Source organism: Rhinopithecus bieti, unplaced genomic scaffold (assembly GCF_001698545.2).
Source record: "Rhinopithecus bieti isolate Rb0 unplaced genomic scaffold, ASM169854v2 scaffold_4709, whole genome shotgun sequence".
In the NCBI taxonomy this organism is placed as follows: Eukaryota; Metazoa; Chordata; class Mammalia; order Primates; family Cercopithecidae; genus Rhinopithecus; species Rhinopithecus bieti.
In genome coordinates this window covers 3206789-3218825 of record NW_016805139.1, presented here as the reverse complement: position 1 = coordinate 3218825, position 12037 = coordinate 3206789, and the positions used below count along the sequence as shown (strand labels likewise).

Below are 12037 nucleotides of genomic sequence, written 5' to 3'. Positions count from 1 at the left end.
CTGCCCTCCTGTGGTTCTTCAAGCCCCTTCTCCTGCCTCGGCCTCTCCGATTTAGCTGCGGGTAGTTGGGACTACAGGCGCGCGCCACCACTCTCTAGCTAATTTTTGTTAGTTTTTAGTTAGAGTTGGGTTTTCGCCATGTTGGGGGCCAGGATGCTTCTGGATTCTCTGACCTCCGTTGATCCGCCCGCGCCCTCGCCTTGCCCAAAGTCGGCTCTGGATTACAGGCGTGAGCCACCGAGGGGCCCGGTCCAGTTCTCTGATCTTTAATAAAGGTCCATTTAACCGTTCAGTCCTCAAGATTAGTCATCTGTTGATGCCTTCATTTCTCCTCATTCAAGTCGTCTTTGTACAACATCTTGACAAACATGATTAATCTCGCATATTTTGTAAAGCTAGCTATTTAAAAAAAAACAACATCTTTCATGGCTGCCTCCCGCGGACATCTCGCCTCTGGCGCACCAAGGCGCTCCCGTCCGTGGCTCCGCCTCCGGCGAGCCATTTGAACTTCCTACCACGCTATAGCCAGTCGTCCCCGCCAAGTCGTCCTTCGGCGGCCTGGGCCGCGGCTCCCGTGAGTCTGGGCCACGGTGTTCGCCTTTTGCTGCTCCCAGCATGCCACTGGGGCGGCAAGCCGCGGTCGCGTCCGTGTCCTTGCGCCCGCTTCCTGTCTGTCCTCGTCCTCCCTGGGGGGCCACAGCGGCGTCCTGGCCGCGTCCGACGGGCTGCTGGCGGGCAATGAGAAGCTCACTATGCAGAACCTCAACGACGGCCTGGCCTCCTACCTGGACAAGGTGCGCGCCCTGGAGGCAGCCAACTGAGAGCTGGAGGTAAAGATCCGCGACTGGCACCAGAAGCAGGGTCCCGGGCCCTCCCGTGACTACAGCCACTACTACAAGACCATCCAGGACCTGCGGGACAAGCTTCTTGGTGCCACCATTGAGAACTCCAGGATTGTCCTGGAGATCGACAACGCCCGTCTGGCTGCAGATAACTTCCGAACCAAGACTGAAACGGAGCAGGCTCTGCGCATGACCGTGGAGGCCGACATCAACGGCCTGAGCAGGGTGCTGGACGAGCTGACCCTGGCCAGTACCGACCTGGAGATGGAGATCGAAGGCCTGAAGGAAGAGCTGGCCTACCTGAAGAAGAACCATGAAGAGGAAATCAGTAGGCTGAGGGGCCAAGTGGGAGGTCAGGTCAGTGTGGAGGTGGATTCTGCTCAGGGCACCGATCTTGCCAGGATCTTGAGTGACATGCGAAGCCAATACAAGGTCATGGCGGGGCAGAACTGGAAGGATGTTGAAGCCTGGTTCACCAGCCGGACTGAAGAATTGAAGCGGGAGGTCGCTGGCCACACGGATCAGCTCCAGATGAGCCTGTCCAAGGTGACTGACCTGCGGCACACCCTCCAGGGTCTTGAGCTGCAGTCACAGCTGAGCATGAAAGCCACCTTGGAAGGCACACTGGCAGAAACGGAGGCGCGCGTTGGAGCCCAGCTGGCGCAGATCCAGCCGCTGATCAACGGTATTGAAGCCCAGCTGGGCGATGTGCGAGCTGATAGTGAGGGGCAGAATCAGGAGTACCAGCAGTTCACGGACATCAAGTCGCGGCTGCAGCGGGAGATCGCCACCTACCGCAGCCTGCTCGAGGGCCAGGAAGATCACTACAATACTCTTTCCGCCTCCAAGGTCCTCTGAGGCAGCAGGTTAAGGGGCTTCTGCTGTCCTTCGGAGGGTGCCTCCTGGGTAGGAGGATAGGAACGAAGGTACTTATCCCATGCTCTTCCCCTGATCTGCCAATAAAATTTTATGGTCCAAGGGAAATATATATATGTATATGTGCATGTGTGTGGTTATGTGTGTGTGTGTGTGTATATATATATATATATATATATATATATATATATATATAATAAAAACAATACATGCTTGTTGTAAAAATGTAGAAAACACGGCGAACTAATCAGAAATCCATAAATATCACCCGTGACTTTACCACCCAGTGAGATCCACGTTGCTTGCACTTCGTTGAATCTGCTTCCCATTTGTACTTCTGTTTCTCCATTTCTCCAGGCTAAGAAAGGTGAAAGCAGGGAATCCATCTGCCTTTATCCGACTCAGTGATCCTGGTAAGGTGAGGAGGCACTTAACGTTGTGTTGAGTGGATAAGATATAAGCATGGGTTCCTTATTCTCCCTCTCTCAGGTTTTTTTTTTTGTTTTTTTTTTTGAGACGGAGTCTTGCTCCAGGCAGTGCAATGGCAAGATGTCCGTTCACTGCAACCTCCGCCTCCTGGGTTCAAGCTATTCTCCCGCCTCAGTCTCCCGAGTAGCTGGGATTACAGGCACATCACCAGGCCTGGCTAGTTTTTGTATTTTTAGTAGAGACGGGGTTTCACCATGCTGGCTAGGATGGTCTTGAACCCCTGACCTCAGGTGATCTGCCCACCTCAGCCTCCCCAAGTGCTGGGATTACAGGTGTGAACCGTTGCACCTAGCCATTTCCTAATTATCTTTTTCAAAACTCTTCTTTGTGACTCAGGCTGAATTTATTCCATGCCTTAAATATAGGCCTTCTCAAAACTTGGCACCTCTTGATTTTTTTTCAGGGCCTGGCTCCTGTTTACCATTTACTCTCCCAGTTATCTTGTGAGGCTTCTAGGACAGACTTCCCCTGCTCTGGTGCATACTTGTAGAATGATAGAATGGTGGATGTAGACAGGCCCAGGGAATCTTCTGCTCTCTTCTTTAATTTCCAAGAGGGAAATCCAAGGCATCCAGAGGGAACTAGATCAAAGTTATAGAGAAGGTTCTCTGTGGAGCCTGGACTCACCTTGAAACTCCTATAGCCCCCAACCCAGAACAGAACATCTAGAACCTGATGATAGAGTCAATCTTGAGATATTCCTGTCCTTGTATAGAGAAGTCAACTAGAGTTTAATTTATATCTCTCCTCCAACTTATGAAGCATTTCTTTGCTGATACAAGGTGTGATTTAGATTTTTTAGGCTTTCCTCTCCACTAACACTACAAAAAAGAGTCCTTAGGGGTCATCCTCATAGCTGTCACATCGGCTTCTGTTGACCTTAAGTTTTCCTCTCAGAATACCCTGGGGCACATCATTTGGATTCTTTCAGTCTTATTTTTCTGCTTGTAGTATTACATGTTCTGTCATCTGTACACATTTTTGTGAGCATAGTCTTTAACACAGGAATAACCAGGAAAGATCTGAAGAAGCTCAGTCAGCAGCCATGGTATGTAGAAATTCATGTTAGCGCCTGAAATTATTGTGTTCATTTTAATAGAATTGATATAGTTTAGGCATAAATCTGTATTGTTTTGGTGCTCAGCTCTACAAAAAACGTCCCCCTTACAATTATAAGAAATTTTCATGTCATCAGAAATAATCCTCTGAAGCATATTTTCGGTGTGGCAAGGCAGGGAGAGTCCATCTTCCATTCATCCTGAGTCTTCGGTCAATTGCTTCCTATGAAGACGCCAGTCGCTCAGGGATCTTGATTACAGGCTTGATTCTCAAGGCTCGGGAGTGGCTGAGCGCATTAAAACACACACTTTGGGTGCTAAACAAACCACATAGTAATTCTGGGAGAGTTTTAGAAACATTTCTGCTTTGCAAAGGGCTTCAATCACATAATCTCCCATTTTTGTTTCTTTGTTATACATTTTTTTCTAATTTAATTTACAAATTAAAACGGTATAGATTTATGGTACACAACATAATGTTTTGAAATATTCATATATTGTGAAATGGCTAAATCAAGCTAATTAGCATATGCATTACCCCACATACTTATTAATTTGTGGTGAGAAATACTTAAAATTCACTCTCAGCAATTTTCAAGTACACAATACTTTATTATTAACTATAGTCCCCATGTTGTACAATGGCAGCCTCTTCAATAAATGATGTTGGAAAACTGAATAGTACTAGGCCCTTATCTCACACTATATACAAAAGTCAACTCAAAAATAAAGACTTAAATGTAAAATCCGAAACTGTAAAGCTACTAGAAAAAAAAATTATGTTTTAAGAATTTTTGTGCAATTTGTGTGTTATTATTTTTCAATATGGTGCAGTTCCATATAATACGCGCAGATCGTTAGTACTGTATTCAAGTGTCAGGAAATTTTAATAAAGTAAGGGGATATATATTAAGGGCCACATATCTTCAAACACATTATGCCCTTGAAATTCCTCTCAATCCCAGCAATGACCGAAATTAATTTTCATATGTAATGGGCTGTTTAAAAATAAAAGCTTTACACAAAAAAGAAAACAAATGGGAAGAATAGGGCGATGTCTCTTTTAGCAGCAGGTACCAGTTTCCACACATTGACCGTGCAACGTTAACTGAAGCAGCCGCCAACTCGCTAGCCAGGCGCGCTGGTGGGTCTCCGGCTCCCCCACTGCACCCCGCGCGCAGCGGGGGCGTTCCAGGAACCCAGGTCGGCCGGACACTACTTCCCTCCCAGTTCACCCAGGACCCTGCGCTCGCGGAGCGGGTCTCCGCGCTGGCGCCGCCCCACTGTAGCTTTCCAGCTGAGCTTTTTAGCCTCTGGTCCCCAAGCAGCGAAGTGGCGGTGGCGGCGGCGGTAGCCTAAGAGGCAGAAGGGAAGAAAGGTGCAAGGCCTGCGAGAGTTCCCCATGGAAGGAATTCCATTTTGTGCCTGCAGACCGTGAGAAGCTGGGGTCTCCCAGGGTGGAACTGCGGCACGCTCTCCTCCCCAAAGCGCAGAGGACAGGCAGCACCAGTTGCAGGAGGCACCGCGGACCCATTTCCAGCTCTCCACCAGAGTTCAGTTCGGCGGAATTCTTTTTTTTTTTTTTTTTTTAGGAGTTCGAGTCCTTATTAAACATATGTCTGTCCTACAAAGTACAACATTGTATTTCTATGATGGCTAAGTACGGAAAGGACAGATGCCAATCGGCAGTTGCTGAGAGCAGCCCAGACAGTTCCAGAAATAGGGATCAAGCAATAACATAGTTCTGAGAAGACCTGGGGTAACTTCCACAGCTAGGTCTAAGTGCGGCCATCTGTGTGTGGCCAGATGCTGGCTATTGGCCAAAGAGGGCTGCCTCCCTCCACTACCCCTTAGGAGAGGAAGCTTCTGCCTCATACCTGCCAATAATAAAGTGGTATTAATAAGGTGTGGAGTGTAAAGGGAGAACTGTGAGGTTTCAAGGCCTGGGCTTGATGGACAGGGAGGAAGTGGGGGAAGAGTAGGGAGAGGCAAAGGGTCTCCCAGGTGAAAGAGAGAAAGAGGGGTCTGTTTATCTGCAGTGTGTGGAAGCCAGCCTCCCCAGAGTGTCACTGCATCGCACCCAGCTTATTGGGGCTCCCTGAACAGAATCTTAAGCGAGAATCTGGGAAAGGACTTCCCACAACTAGAGAAGATATGGCCTGTGGTGATGGATGGATGGCTGGGCCAATGCTCTGGGCTGGATTTGGTTTGTGGCCTTGTTTGGCTTGAGGTTAGGAGGCAGGATTCAAGACAGAGGCCAACAAACACCTAATCCCTGGATCTGTTCATCCACTCCTGGGTGTGAACAGGTGAAGTTTTCCCACACACCTCTTATAATCAACCAGACGTGGGGCAAGAGGGCTAGTGGTGGGAGCTGAGGACTGGAAGATGGGGTGGAAGGCTGGACTCAGGGGCAGCCTCAAGATGCAGCAGGCAGCCTAGACCCTTGGCTAATGCCAGTCTCTGCTAAGTTCAACCCTGGGGGAATTTGTCCCTAATCCCACTTCCAAGAACCCACCATTGGCCCCTCTGGTTGATGATTATGATTCACTAATTTTCTGTTTAAAACCTGCAGCATTTTCCCAATATCGGCACTTCTAAATAATTCCCCCCCTCCACCCCGGACCGTTATGGAACCTCCATGACTGACCTACCTCTCAGCCCCTTATTTATAGCGTCCTCAAATACAAGGTGTTTTAAAATCCTCAAAAACATGGCTGGCTCTTTGAACGCATTTGGGGCATCCGCTTTCTGGTATTGGTGTGTTAGACTTCTGTCAAAAATACAACTACAATGCAGTGTAAAAATACTGGTTTTAGCCTTTTTTCCCCCAAGTAATATACAGCATGAATCACACTAGGAGCAGAGTCTGGAATTTTAACCTTGTTAATTAACATAATTTCCTCATCACGTCTGTGAGTCACGATCATGTGAAAACTGCTGAGAGTTAGAAATAAGGTACAACGCAACACACCTTTTCTAAACGGAGACCCCAACATCCTCCTCCCCACCTACTACAATTTCTCTGGGGATTAATGGGTAAGAGTTTAAAACCTATTAGTGATGGGAGCATACTCGTGAAAAAAGTTGCTAATTTGATTTGGTTCGGTGCTTTATCAATTCAACTAATTTGAAAAATAATATTAAAGATAATGCTGAAATATAACTAATGCCTTTTGCTGCCAGGGAGCAAATATCCAAGTGTGGTGTGGTTAGAGATGAAAATACAGACAATAGAAGATTGTGGGCCAGGGTAAGATGTTGAAAGAAAGGGCCTGGAGTTTGCAGCTCCCCTCCCTCTCCCTGAAGAGAAGTTCAGCTGAAGGTGTCCCGTTGTCTGCCCATCTTAGTAGGTGACATTTGGGGAGGCCCCCTTCCAGGGGCAGTGAGATTCCAAGATACCTCCTGCCAGGGTTAGCTTCCACCTAACAGTCTTTTCACTGTTCAATGCCCCTTGTTACTTCTCTTGCTAACCATAGGGCTTGGCCCATCTTCTCAGGCTTCCTGGAGCAGAAAAGGCAAGAATGTTCCAGCTTCTCCTGTCCTGTCTCCAAACAACTGTCTCAATCTTTTAAATATTTTGAAGATTTCCAACCCCATCATATAAATATAGAAACTGGAATAATTCTACATCCAACTACATCCTTGGGTTTGAATTCTGGCCCTGTCACTTACAGCTGTGAAAGTCTGGACAAGTTATGAAATCATTTCAAGCCTATTTTCTACATTTGTAAAATGGCAATAGTAATAGTGCCTGTTTCCTAAGGTTGTGGTGAGAACTAAATGAGATATTACATGTAAAGCCCTGCTACATCATGAGCTATCAACAAATATTATTTCTTTTATTTTGTTCTTGGCTTCACTTCCTAAAAGCTGTGTTATTTTGGGCACAGTTCATTCATCAAATGGAAAAGGGGCAGGTAATAGTAAAATCTATTGTTGATATTGTGAATATTACATTAATGAGCGAAAAGCATTTAGAACAAGACTGGGCTTATACTAAATGCTAAAGAATGTTAACTAACTTATTCCATTCATTGATGTTTAGATCTAGACCCTTAATTAATGGTGGACACAGAAGGAACATAGAGTCAGTTCTCTTTTCTGTTCTCTAGGTGTTCAGTGGTGAAGAAAGGAGCACACAGACGTCCTTCAAGAACTCCCACACTGCTGTTCTCCTCAGTGTCCACTATCAACTTCCAACCTGCTTTCCAGGCTCCACCGGTAGGTCTTGCTCTGACCTGAGAGAGGGACTAAATGGAGATAGAGCTAGTGTTTGTTTTGGCCCTTACTTGAGGAATGGAAGACATGCAGGGGACACCTCTTCTGAAGACACAGAACCATCCTAAATGTATGGGATATGGAGTGATCTTGGGCTTTTGGTGTTCTTCAGGGACACTTATACTTCCCCCGTCAGGCTGACTGGTCATGGACATCTATTTTCTAGTCTTGATTACTTCAGTTTGAGGTTCTAGCACTTGCTCAATCACATAAGCCCTTGGGAGGATGTATGCTGTTAAGTTGTCTTCAGTCAACATTCCTCAATTCCTGCAGCCAGGATTGACTAAGCATCTGGTATGGAAGGTTGGATATTAGAGGCCAGATATATGGTGAAGAGAGCAGATGTGGTAAGCCCCCTTTACAGACAACAAAGGCATCCTTATAGCCCTTTATTGGCATTTGCTTTGCAGATTATGTAGTGCTGCAGGTACAGTGAACCTAAAGGTGCTGGGTTTTCATGAAGGAGAGAAGGCAGGCCAACCAGATGAGAGGAGTGAAAGAATGGTAACAAAAAGGTCCTTCATGACTTTTTTTTCTAACTGAGTTTTCACAGCTGGCTGCTTAAACACCAGGTGGGGCATGAGAGACAGGTTTCTCTTCTGCCACTTATCTGAAGTTTCCCAATTGCACCAAAGCATACATCATATACACTTTGGAGAGGCATAGCTCAGCATTTTAGTCCAATGGCCTGAGGAAACGGATACCCCGTCACCTGGAAAATGCTGCTTCTTGCTCTTGGGGCTCAATGTTGCTCTCTATAACTGTTTTGAAAATAGCATCACAGTTGCACACTTGGCATCAGGAATGGGGTGGTGATGGGGTTGATGAGAAAGAATGTGTTTCTACTATAAGTTAAAATATTTTAAAAATATTTGGATGTCAGATCTCCTTGGCTGCCAAATTCTTAGTTCTACTTTCTCTTTATTTTCACTAAAACTGAAGGCTTTTCTAAAGACAGAAGGCAGAGTACTTCCTGACATCTAGTACTAGATTTTTGCCTTACTAGCTAATGCTTTAGGGTTAAAACAGAATATATTTTGGCCATGTGGTTATCTGAGAAAAACTTTTGGTCATGTTTAGTTTGTGGAAAGAAAATTTTTTATCCTTTTTTAAGGATGATGAAGGATGGAAATGAGAACCAGCTCCCTGGAAAAATCTGCAAGACGGCCTGTGAGATACAGATACTTGCCTCTTAAATGTAGGCAGACTGCTGAGTGTTTTAGATCCAGTGATTACACAATCTGTTACAACATAAATAGATATCAATTTTAAGCTAAAAATGGATTTTGCTAGTGGGTCATGTGTAACAGTTCTTTCCAAATGAAAAAAAAAAAATCTGATTGTAGTTAACTATGAGAATTTTAGCAGACTAGAACTATAAAAAAGATTAAAGAATCTGTTTTCCATACAGTATATCTTTCTAAACCAAAACCAAAACCAAACAGCTATATGTGGATTAATTTTCTGGATAATCCTGGGAAAAGCCTCAGTTATGCTGGAGATTATATCTGTATAGAAATGGTTGAGAACTAAGACACTTTTTTTCTTAAAATTATGCTTTTACTTTCACGGAAAATAATCCAGTGCACACTGAATTGGGTTGTTTGGTAGGCAAGATTTTAATCAGCACTATTGTAGGAGAGAGTCAAATTCCTGGCAGGGCCTAGAAAAGAGGGTCTGGGGTCCATGGATATGTCCATAAATATACTTATCAGATTTAATGTATAACACACAATATATATGGGAATTACACAGTCTATTTGGAAACAGCAGCATTGCTAATACCCAAAGAAATGAGAGAAAGGCTTTGGCCTAAGTTCCTGGAACATTTGTGTGATTGCTGTTTTGAGTTCCAGGAATAATTTTGCAAAAAGTAAAGGGCTTTCAGAAAGACCACCTATCCCTACCCTACAGTGTTTAGTTAAATAATTTATAATTTTCAGCCACATTTAATTAATTTTCCACCTCATTACTCTTAAAAATGCTATCTCATATTGAATAATGACTTAGTGTTTGTTTATTTGCTGGGTAGACAAATTAAGTCAGAATAAAGTCAGAATAAAGGCTTTAAATTTGCAAATGTAGGAAACTGTTATTTAAACAATCAAAAAAGAAAATAAGAGACTTAATTTATTATATAGCATTTAATTATGCTATTTAAGAATGTTCACACAAATTTAAAACAGAATTTCTTAACCTGGGTCTGTGAACTATAGATCAATTGTTAGGGCGCACAAGGTCTGTGAATTACTGATATATTATCCATAGAAGTTCAAATGTGTGTTCGTATGTGCTCTTTATTGGATATGATTTTCTCACTTACATGAGATTGCAAATGGTGTTCAAGAATTTTAAGAAACCCATTTAAAAACCACCAATTTAAAGGAGCCATGCATGCCAAATTTTAAGTAAAAAAATTAATGAATATGTAGATAATTTATAAACATTGTCATAGAATTAATCTTTAAATTTAAATTATCTTTAAATGATAATTGAAGGATATCTGAGAGCATCTCTTCAAATAAATATTTTTCTTAAGTGATTATTACAAGCAAAGAATGCATTATGCTTTCTTAGCATAAGGTACTTGTTCCAATATTTAAGGCATGGACTTTGTCACACTGAGTAGTGACATTCATTTGTAAAATTGATAGCTTGAAAAAATAGAACAAACTTGCTAATCTCAGGGAACTGAATATTTGGATTATTGAAGAATTATACAATGTAATAAACATGGATAATTTTTTTATCAACTTAATACATATCTCTCACTTTTGATAAGTACTTCAGAGTTTCCCAATCACTTTCATATCCACTATCTTGTTTGAGCTTCACAATACCTCATCATGCATAGATTGTGGGAATTATAATCCTCTTGTTTTTAGATAAGCAAAGAGAGGTTGTTGCATGAGTTCACCACAGCTAATATGAGCCAGATTTCAGTGTAGGTCTCCTGACTTCTAAAATTGTGGATTTTTAAAAATGGCAACTTATTCTTTCTCTATGTGTAACAATGGAAGTTATTATTCTTTAGTAACTTAGAGGGCACTCTCAGGATCACATGTTGATTGTTACTATGACTGTTGTTATCACTATATGGTTCAAAATAAAACTTCTCATGATTTAAGCCTTCTGATAATTTGGAGTCTAAGCATGGTGATAAACACTATCTCAGGATTGTTTTCTAATAAAAGTAATTTTTAACAAAGCTCACTTTGAAAGTGGCAAGTTTCAGACTCATTCATAGTCATATGAGTAAAATCATTACTTTTATCATATAGTTCATGCTTTAACCACTCTAACACATATCCACATTTTGTTTATATGCCACATATAACAAGACAAGATATTCATCTCTGCAAAAAGCAGCATAAAATAAATACATTTATGGAATAGGGACATTAGAAAAATTTTCAGGTGATTTACATATGCATGTTTTGTATTATAAAATTCTAAGTTTGGGCCGGGCGCGGTGGCTCAAGCCTGTAATCCCAGCACTTTGGGAGGCCGACACGGGCGGATCACGAGGTCAGGAGATCGAGACCATCCTGGCAGACAAGGTGAAACCCCGTCTCTACTAAAAAACACAAAAAACTAGCCGGGTGAGGTGGCGGGCGCCTGTAGTCCCAGCTACTCCGGACGCTGAGGCAGGAGAATGGCGTAAACCCGGGAGGCGGAGCTTGCAGTGAGCTGAGATCCGGCCACTGCACTCCAGCCTGGGCGACAGAGCGAGACTCCATCTCAAAAAAAAAAAAAAATTCTAAGTTTGGTTCAATATTATTGCCTGAGTGCTTAAATTCTCAGGCACTGTGATGGGCTCTAGGCATACAATGGTGAATATGATGAACCCTGATATAAGTTCTCAATAAACTTGTGTTTAATGGAGAATTGGGACTCTAAGATCCAGATTGTGTCCACTGATTTTTTTATATACAATATTTATATAGTGAATATGTGTGAATTTGTGGAAGCCAGGATATCGGGATATTGGTAGAGACCTCTTTCTAACAATTAGTTTCATGTTATGGATGGAATCTACAGAGTTCATGTTTGGTCTTTCTAGATGCCTGTCCTTTGTAAAGAAGAAAACTTTTCCTATTTAGGATAACACGTTCTCTGGTATGAAGGATCTTTCAGCAGGGATTTGACAAGCTCTTGGAGAGTTGTGGAGGAAAATGCAAACATAAGTGAGTAGTCATTATAAGGAAAATTACAATTTTCTTCCAATTAGAGATCTCATGACTTTTGACAAACCATTCGAACTTAATGCGGCCTTAGGTTTCTTCAACTTATGAAATGAATTAAATATATTTGTCTATATATATTATAGGATTTTGATAGCTCTGACTAATTTAACAAATATATATTAATGAATAATTGCTGAAGATTAGCAATTTGCCTTGCCTATTTTTTGCTTATAGTTTTGTTTTCTAGAAAAAAATTCAATAATTTATATCCCTCCCCAAACTAAAAAAAGAGCCCAGATTTTTA

At 42.7% G+C, this 12037-nt stretch overlaps 1 pseudogene; it reads left to right on the top strand.

Moving 5' to 3' along the window:
- The first annotated feature begins 600 nt into the window (after positions 1-600).
- Positions 601-1820, top strand: LOC108529189 (keratin, type I cytoskeletal 19 pseudogene; annotated as a pseudogene).
- Positions 1821-12037: the final 10217 nt, after the last annotated feature.